Raw genomic sequence first — 10,315 nt, 5'->3', positions numbered from 1 at the left:
GATTACAATGTTGCAGTCTCCATGAAGCTTCCTAAAACGATAAATTATTTGTTTTATATCACTGTAAAATGAAACACAAGGCCCTCTGTGTATAGATATTTTGTAAAAATGCAGTCTGTCTCCAGCAAGTATTTATATAGGAATGCACAACTTTCTCTAATGGTTTCAGACCATTTGTTGAGCTTCTCTTTGATAAGTGACAGTCTCTTTTTGTCCTTAGAAAAAGTCCTCATCCACGTTCTTCCAACAGGTGCATTAGTGCTGGAAGACTGTCAGGTGGATAATGAGAATTCAGCGACTTGAGAAGGCATGTCATATTTCTGAAAATGATGGAAAGTCATTTCCCGCCTCTTTCCTAGGGTAGATGTCTTATTTTCCTGCCAATCTCCTGGCATCACATCAGTCACACACTCTTGATCTGGTCAGATTCATCAAATAAACAATTTTTATCAAGTATGTGACAGTTTATATTGTCCAAACTTGTGATGAGCCCCACTGATTTTTCAGCATCTTTCCATGGATACATCCATTGCCCTCCATCTACCATTGCAACTCAGTGAGAGGTGCAGATGGAAACGTCAGTGCCTCGAAAAACCTTCTCCCACTGTTCCACTAGGATAACGGTTGCTCATTCTTTCGATTTCAACATAGGGATCAGCCCATCCAGGAAACCCTTCTCTCTTTGTGTATCCACATCCCACCCATGCACTCAGACTGAGAATAACTGGTTTTCATTTCTGCCCCTGAGCACTCTGTGTACACACCCAGGTTAGCACTCACAGAGTGTGATAACATGTCTGTCTCCCAAAACTAAACTGCAAACTCACTGAGAAGCTTTGGTTCTATATGTAAAAAAAGGAAATCATTGAAGGTATAAAAGAGTCACATATTTCAAACTATGTTTTATTAGAATGGAGGCTTCTTCACATCCATTCTGTTGGTTTCTGGGAGTGACTGAATTAATTGATAAACCAGCAAATTGTTTAATACATGGTCTAGGGAAGATGCTCATTGATTACTTACTGTTTTTCATTTAGTGTTTTTCTTTATCTTCTGGTAGAATTTAAGTACTTTTTCTTGAAGATTGTATTTATTTATTTGTCAGAGGGAGAAAGAGAGAGAGGGAGAGAGAGAGAGAGAATGAGCACAAGCAGGGGGAATGGCAGGCAGAGGGAGAAGCAGGCTCCTTACTGAGCAAGAGCCCAATGCAGGACTTGATGCCAGGACCCTGGGATCATGACCTGAGCCGAAGGCAGATGTTTAACTGACTGAACCACTCAGGTGTCCCACTAAGTACTATTTTCTGATCTCAATAATTTCATTTCTAAATACGATGCTTAAATCTATATTTAAGAGCTGGTCTATTCCAGCTCTCCTAGTGAATGTTTCATATCTTTCTCCCATGAGTTCATTCATATCTTCTGATTATTCCTTTTGTTATAGCATTATGTTCTCATTTTTTTTAGTACAATACCTTTGGCTTTATCTTTGAAATGAACATAGAGATTGGAACTGGTGAATTGTGAATTCTATGAGAAACGGCATGAATTAAATAAATAGGAAGCTATCTATTCAATTGTATAATCAACCATATTCTGATTTTTTTTCAGATTTATTGAAGAGTTTAGGGAAAAATCGCTAATGAGATCTAAAAAAGTAAGTACATGAATAACAAAAAATTAAATAAGCAAAGACTTATAAGGGAAATGATAATCATAATATTCAACTCACTTGAAAACAGCCACTTTAATAACTCTAATACTTAATAAATTTTCTATTTTAATATATATTTAATAAAAATACTGAATATTTAGTTTACCAAAATATGTAATATAACTATATGGGAGAGAATGAGATATAATATGGGAGTGGAAATAAAAGAAATAAATTCTTAAAAAACTAATGAAGAAAGAAATTTAGAGATAATGTCTAAAACTCTGAAAAGACAGTAAACACATATTTAAGCATCATATTTAGAAATGAAATTGTTGGTACCCAAAAAAATATGCTTAAAATACTTAAAAAAATTAAACATGTATCCAGAAAGGATGTCTGGAGGATGTGAATTAAGGCACTAAAATGAAATGAGAAGGAACAACAAATTTATCAAAACCCTTTAAAAATATATGAATATTAAAATAGTCAATTTGCATTAATTTATAAGTTTTAATTAAAAACAGTCATCTATTGTTCATGACTTAAAATATTTTAGATTTTAGTTCAAAACATTTTAGTTGTACAAGATAAGTAAGCTGAGTTATTTGGGAGATATCCAGACTTACACCTCTAATTTCTGGTATCTAGTGTGTATATATCTATTATAGTCCATGTAACGGGAAATTAGAAGATAAGTCAAAAAATAGAATTTTCCTCTATGGGCCCTTTCTATTAGAAGTGTGTGTGTGTTTGTTGAGTGTATTTTGTGTTAGTGGAAGTGTATAAGGATGTAAATATCTAACGAAATTAAAAAGTAAAAAGAAATGCATAACTTAGAGAAGGACAATGTCATAAATCCACAGCAATAAAAACAAAACAAAACAAAACAAAAACCAATACCCTCAGTGTCTCTTTAAGCAAAAATATCTTTTCCTCATCCTGCCTCTGGTGCTCAATACAATTGAAACATGTTTTTCTATTACCTTTTCTATTTTTTTATAAGTCACATGTCTCCCTTAAAGACTCTTATTCCTGCACTCATTATGCATCTTAAGGTGAGGCAGACACAGAAACTGAACCACCTCCTTTCCTCCAAAGGGATACGTGATACTTGCAAAGAATCAATGTATTTCGTGCCATTCCATTTTCCCCGTCATTTGTCTATGGCAAGTTGAAATGTGTGGTTTTTGAAGCTTAAGGAAGGGTTTTTGGTTCAAAGACACTTATAAATAGTGCACATATTTAGAAGGAGGAGGAAGAAGAAGAAGCCGAGGTTTGGAGAAGGAGAAGTCGATGAAGGGAAAGAGAAAGTGAAGAGGAGAGGGAAGAAATAAAGAGGAAAAAAAAAAAGAACCTATGGCAACATTTTCAATTCAAATTATATCAAAAGTCCCTTAGCGAGATGGCATTCCTTAAAGCGAGGCTAGTGCTGCACTCATACGTTGTTCATTTATGCATTGTTTTGATTTGGAATAAATTCTTTCCACAATGTCTGTTGTTTTCCTTTGCTGTCTTTATTGCCATTGCTCTTTAGCTCCCCTCATTTCTTCTGTTTCCTTCCTCTACATTTTCTCCTAGCTGTTATTCTCCCTTTTCTCCTCATTTACTTCTTTCTCCTCCTTCCTTTGCATCCTCACCAACACTTTCACCGCATAATCATGCTTCTGGACCTTGGAGTAACAGGGACACCAGGCATTTTTCAGCGTGTGCAGTGGCAGGCTGCTAAATTGCAACTCAGTGACAGAGCTTCTTCCCCGAGAGCTGGTGTGAGACAATCTATCCACATGCAACACACCTGCCACACTCCTTAGACAAAGTGAGGATAATCCTTCTTAAAATGACAGCCCGTTGATGAGTATTCCCAGGCCCAAGATGCAACCCAGATTCTAATTAACCTGATTAAGCCTGTTGTACATGACTCCATTTTTTTTCTTCTTTTGATCAAGTTGTCACTATCTATTTGGATATTCATCTTTTTTCCTGTTATTTACTAGTCAGGATGTGCTACAAATAGAAACAACACAAGGCATCTACTTTTATGTTGCAATAAACCTCTCTGCTGCCCTTGCTTCTCTCGCAGGTCAAAAACAACAGCATCTATGGCAAGTTTGAGATCCAACAGGGTAATTATGATTTACTAATGTCTGAAATCATCTGTGCTGAACATGCGATGATTCATAGTGTTCAAACAGCCAGGATTAAGAAGAGCACACTCTGGCTGATAAAATAAAAATATTCTTTACTCTCTTGGGAAGTCTTGGCCATGCTGCAGTAGAATGTTTCATTAAGGGGATCATCTACATGGGAGCACAAACTCAAAGCCTTGCCGCCTACGTGCTGCTTTAAAGATTAGTTGCGGAAACTTAGTAACCACACTCCTATTGATGTTCAACATGCAGGTCATTTACAGGTCACTTTAAGTATTTCAATAATGAAGAACACAGAATATGATACAAGGATTAGATTTTGACTTTTGTTTTCACAGTGGCTTCAACCTGTGTATTCACCACGTGCTTGTTATGTTTTTTGTGTTTTCATAGAGGGAACATGAACGCAGAATTCAATTAACTATTATCTTCAGATCATAAAGCACTATCAAAATTAAACCACATGCATATCTTTTTAATTTTTAATTTGCATGTATATTTATTCAAATATTAATTTACATTTATATATTTCAATATACGTTTATTTGCATAACTATTTTAAATAATATAATGGATATTTGTGAATTTTTTCTTGCACAGGGGTCTTGCTAATCTTCTCTGTATCATTCCAATTTTAGCATATGTGCTGCTGAAGCAAGCACAGATATTGGTGAAATTATTGTGCCTCAAGTTAAAACATTACCAGCAACATGAGTCTAGATATTTATGTCTCTTTTATCCACTTGCCACTACCAAGTGGTAACATGTGTCCTTAATTTGTTTGACATTAGCTTGCTTTTTAATGTATTTTTTTATACACATATATTCTTGGTTTTGCTTTTTTTTTAACTATGCAGTCTTATGTAATCTGCTTTTTTAATATTGCCTTATGACATTAAAATTCATTCATATTTTGCATGGAACATTAATTCAAGAATATTCACTGCTGTGTAATATTCTATTAAGAATGTATCACAATTCATTATTTCTCCTGTCAAAAGACATTTGTGCCATTTCCATATGTATTGCTATTATGATCAATTATGTTATGGATATTTTTATATATATCTCATAGGACACAAGTACCAAAATGTCTTTGCATATATACTTGGGAGCAAAGTAACAAGGCCAGAGGACGTTTGAATATTTACATTGAAAAGAATGCCAACTTGTCTTCTAAATTGTTGCATCAACTGTCAGTTTTTAATAAATCCATATGCTCACTAATATTTTGCACTTTCTTAAGTTTTCCAATTGAATGGATATAAAATGGTTATTAAATATGTTCATTGGCCATTAATATTTTCTCTTCTATAAATGGCTTGCTAATATCTGAGTGCATTTTTGTTGAGTTGTTTATACCATTCTTATTTACTTGAGGAAGCATATACCCATCTCTAGATCTGTAGCTATATCAGTTCTATGTACCACGGCCGTCTTCTCTGATTAATGGTTTATATTTTCTTTAATGCACTTATGACAAATGAAAGTTTTAAGTTTATTTTTTTAAGTACATGAGCATTTTCTTTTTGTGGTTAGATCCTTTTGTATCTTAAGAAATCCTACTTACAAAAATATAATAATACATTCTTTAAAAATTAACTGTTATTTGGTTTTCATCAAGGTCAGTACAGTGATTCAATGGGGAAAAGAAATCTCTTTAACCAATTGTGTTGGGATGATGTCATATTAAAAAATAAATAATAAAAACAAAAACTCTGACCCCTATGTAATGCCTTACATTGTAAGACATAATTATTTTGAGATGCGTCGCAGATATAAACCTAAAACCTAAGGCTATCTGGCTTCTAGAAGAATACATGATAATATCTTCAAAATTTGGGAGTAAACAAAAATTTCTTAAAACTCATAAAGTACTAACTACAGAAAAAAGGTAATGTTAAAATGATAATGATTAAATAATGATAAAAATAATAAAGACGTATAAAGCATAGTGTTTCTAATTTGCTAGTCTATGCTAAGCAACTAGCAATAGTCCAAGTGTAGGTAAAAATGTAACAAAGTTCGTCAAGGGGAGTACTGGTCAGATATATGACCTTGAGGTCTGTCCACTGAGCAGAGCAACCATGTCCGTTTTCAGTTCTGCATAGCTGGTGCTGAGTCTGAACAGGTGCAATATCCCAGTGGATGCCACTGTATTTCAGTTTAGATGAGCTATCCATGAAACAGGCTCAGGCATTTAGCAGAACCTCTGCAAACCCAGGGCCCCACTGAGCCCGCAGATTTGCTTCAGGCAGTAGAAAGGAGGACAAAGCTCCCCCAAAAGGAATAGCTGCTATTTTTTTTTTTTTTCATGTAAAGCCAAGATGCTGAAGGGGCCAAAACAATTATACTCATGAATTTGCCATTTCTACTTTACATGTGAGTTTCAGTGGACCCTTCCATCCTGATAGTCATTAAGTCTGAGGTAAGCCACACCAAAAAGGGATTATCAGGCTGAAGAGTCACAAGGCCACTTGCATCAAGCATTCATGTCAACAAAAGCATAGGAGCCATCTAATGGCTAGTTTCCAAAAGGGATCACCCTGTAGCAGTCATGGAGGTGAGTCAAGAGCCCGAGGGAGGTCTCACAATAGAGGATGACACCCTTTGCAGAATCATCTGCCATGGAACCATGCTGCTCAAAGGGATTATTTGGGTTGTGGGCTCCAAAGGTAAACAGCATGTAAATAGCTTGTTAAACATTTTCTGATGAAGACTTTGGTTTGGTCCCCACTCAAAGGATGATGATTTGAAGGTAACCAATATATAGGAGACCAAATAGAATGCCCACATGAGGCATACTGTCTCTAAAACCTGAAAGTCCAATGAAGTCTTGGGTCTCCTTTTTGGTAATATCATTGGATGAACAGAAAGCAATTTTCCCCAGAAAGTTGTGACTCTACCCACATAGTACCAAGAGACTTCACTTGGTAAGTGGGTCCCTGAATTTGGTCAGGGTTTATCAACCACTCCTGCTGATGGAGGACTACAGTCAGGACCTTTTGGCATGAGGGTCCTGATTTGCCAATAAACAGGGCATATAGTGAAAGTTTTTGCACCACAGAATGTAGACATTCACACTAAATCCCGACCCAGCCACAGGTGGGAATGGCAGTTTACGTAACCCTGTAGAGTACTGCAAAGGCATATCAGAAGCTTTGCCACATGAATGCAAATTAGTCTTGGTTCTTGGGTGCCTTCAGGATAGAAAAAAAGTGTTAGCAATGCCTAAGGCAACATACCAAGGACATTAGATCATGCAGTCGATTCAGTAACAGTCACAAAATCTAAAAGCTGGGAATACAGGAGCAAGATTGGAACGGATTGGTTCTGTTGTGGAAAATGCCAACTCCTACGGGCCTTACAATGGACTGTCCAGGGTGTAGTATTGAGGTCTTGCATCTCCTACTACCTGTGATGCACTAAGTCCTTAATCAAGGCTATGATTTCTCTTTCTCTTCCTCAGTTACTGCATTGTTTCCATTGCTCCAGTTGCATGAGGACACGGAGACAGGCTGAGGAGTGACTTATGTCCCTCACTAGTACTTCGCTACATGCCACAGTCCCTGAACAAATTCCCCCGCGACTTTACAAGCATAGCACAATTGTAAAACAACAGAAATAGTATACGAGCAGTGGAACCACAAACAACATTGGCCCATTTGCCAATGGGTCATTTTATCAGCCTTATAAATCCAATCCAGGACAGTTTAAGCTTGTATACTTGTCAATGCCTCATTTATGGTTTCCCAAGTTGTTTTTTTGTTTTGTTTTGTTTTTTGTTTTTTGTTTTGTTGTTGTTGTTGTTTTTTCCTGTCTCAGGGAAATCTCTCAGGGAGCCAAAGCTTTGCTATAGCAGCCAGGACCCACTGCAAAAACAAATAAACAACATCTCCGAGACCTTTCTGATTCATGTCTGAGCGGCTCTCCAGTTGGCATGGTAGCCTGCAGAGGATGCTCAGCACTTGCCATTTTTTCTGAACAAGCAGCATGCACCTCCAACCCCCTCATCTTCCAAGGAACCAGCCGAAGATTTAATAACTGTCCTGGTTTACACCCAGAGCAGCTCTGAATAGCCCGCCTTCCACTAACCACACAGGTGTGGGTCTTTGTAAATATAGCCTGACGTGGAGGTGGGCAGGTGAGGGTTTCCATCATCTAACACAAATCTTTGTACTATTATAATGGATGGACCTGAGAATGATTGCCAGCTTGGTGAGAAGTCACCCTACCTGCAGGAGCGTTAGCAGGAATCAGGGCACCATTTAGATAGTTGTCTTTAGCCTATTTTCTGGAACTCAGCCTGCAAACATCTCACCAATGCCTCCATTTAAACACACCCGATAACCATACAGTATGATCAATGCGTTTGCCGCTGACTCCATTGTACCTCCCTAAAACTTCATGAAGCACTTCATCTTTCCTTTTCCAGCAATGTACGTCTTGTCAACATCTCATCTTTGCTACCAAACTACTGAGAACTGTGAAGGATTGGAGATTTTACCCTACTCACGAGGTCACAGCTAAGTCTGCCATGGTTTCATAGACACTAGAAGAAAACACAAGTCTCCCAGGTCAAATCAATGAGCCAGCGTATTAGGATTTGTGCCAATGTTCTAAGCCCCAGTTTCCAGGATGAAGAGTCAGGTGATACCTTCACATGCAGGTTATGTTGGAAGAAAGAAACCCTGAGCTTAGAGAACCTGAATCTTAAATAATGGGGAGTAAGATATTTCCTCTGGAGGGAGACATTTTCTTTATTATACTGGACGGGAAGCAAACCTATCCTTTGGTCCAGAGGTGAACACTACCTCTATTTTCCAAGCTTTTCAATATGCAGTATTAACACAGTAATCCAGAACAAAAGCAGTCAGGGGCTCCCAGGTAGCCCAGTTAGTAAAGCTTCTGCCTTCACCTCAAGTCAGGATCTCAGTCCTGGGATCGAGCCCAGCATCAGGCTTCCTGCTCAGTGGGGAGTCTGCTTCTCCCTCTCCCTATACCTCTTCCCCTACTCATGCTCTCTCAGCTATCTCAAATAAATAAATAAATAAAATATTTTTAAAAAGAACAAAGGCAGTCTGCTTTTGAGACCTCTGCTCTCAAAATATGGTAAGACGTCTGTGGAAAATTTCACCCAGCACTTTGATAGACACTTTGGCCAATCTAAAACTTAGTTAAACATATATCTCCCCCTATAACTGAGCAATTCTACTCTTAGGTATTTATCCAAAGGAAATGAAAATTAATGCCTATAAAAGGCTTATACCAAATGGTTATAGCAGATTTATTCATTATTAACCAAACATCTCAACTGTACATCAACAGGAGAATGGATAAACAGACTGAGGTATAGTCATATAATAGAGTACTACCCAGCAGGGGGTGGACCTTAATTATATTCTTTGGAGTCAAAAGCAAGAATGAGCACATATAATTTCATTTATATGTACTTCTAGAATGTGCAAAACTAATCTCTAGTAATAGAAATAAAGGTTGTGGCTGGTAGGAGGTTTAGTCTGGGAACACACCTGAAGGAACTTTCCGGGGTGCTACATTCGTCAAAATTTATCTAACTATACATTTAAGATCTATGCATCTATGCAGCGTACAAATGATGTCAAATGAAATAAAACAAATTCACTTTGACATTTAAACGTTTAATTTCTCTGAAACTGATATTTTTGTATAAAATGTGGAGCACGATTTATAACAAGTGTGTTGTATAGGTTTGTGTCAGACATTGTTGTCATGCTTCATAAATATTAACTAATTCAACTCACAACGTTACCGTGATTACCCCCATTCACAAATGAGGGAGTTGAGGCAGAAAGCAGTTAAATACTAAGATCGCACAGCTAGTACGTGGCATAGTAGATTTGAAACCACAAAAGCTAATGATTGCCCCATACTGATTTCCAGTACTGTCTTACCTTTTTGCTTAGCACAGTTTTTGTCTTGTATGTGAGGGACCGATATACACAAATCAACACTAAGTCAATAATTATGACCCTGAGTTACTGTTTGGGAAGATACTTTTATTGCCTTGAATATGGCTTCTTATATCATCAAGACAAATTACTTGAATTATTTAGACCAATGATGCCCAATAACCAATAACCACCACCTTGTGTGGCTTTTTAAATTTAGATTAAAATAAATTTAAATTCAGTTTTTCGATCACATGAGATACTTTTCAAAAGGTGAACAGCCATGTGCTGGTGGTTACCATATTGCACAAATACAGTACAAATACGGACAGTTCCACTTCACAGAGAGTGCTAAGCTAGACTCATCCTACTCAACGTGTTTTCTGGCTTGGACACTACCTGGCATTTGCTAGACACATAGAACCCACTCCTACTGAAGAAGAATCTATGTTTTAACAAGATTCTAAGTTACTAAAACACATATTAGTCAGTATTTCTGATGAGACGTTACCTTTAGCACAGCCATTAAATGTGATTAATGAACATGATGACACTCTGAGTTTGTGCTCAATCTTTACTATT

General features: G+C 37.0%; 1 pseudogene; it reads right to left on the bottom strand.

Annotated features, from left to right (window-relative positions):
* Positions 1–4,364: 4,364 nt before the first annotated feature.
* LOC121104843 lies at positions 4,365–4,465 on the bottom strand (annotated as a pseudogene).
* Positions 4,466–10,315: the final 5,850 nt, after the last annotated feature.

Source organism: Ursus maritimus, unplaced genomic scaffold (genome assembly GCF_017311325.1).
Source record: "Ursus maritimus isolate PB19 unplaced genomic scaffold, ASM1731132v1 scaffold_23, whole genome shotgun sequence".
Taxonomy (NCBI): domain Eukaryota; kingdom Metazoa; phylum Chordata; class Mammalia; order Carnivora; family Ursidae; genus Ursus; species Ursus maritimus.
Note: the sequence above shows the minus strand (reverse complement) of the source record. Positions and strands in the feature narration are given on the sequence as shown.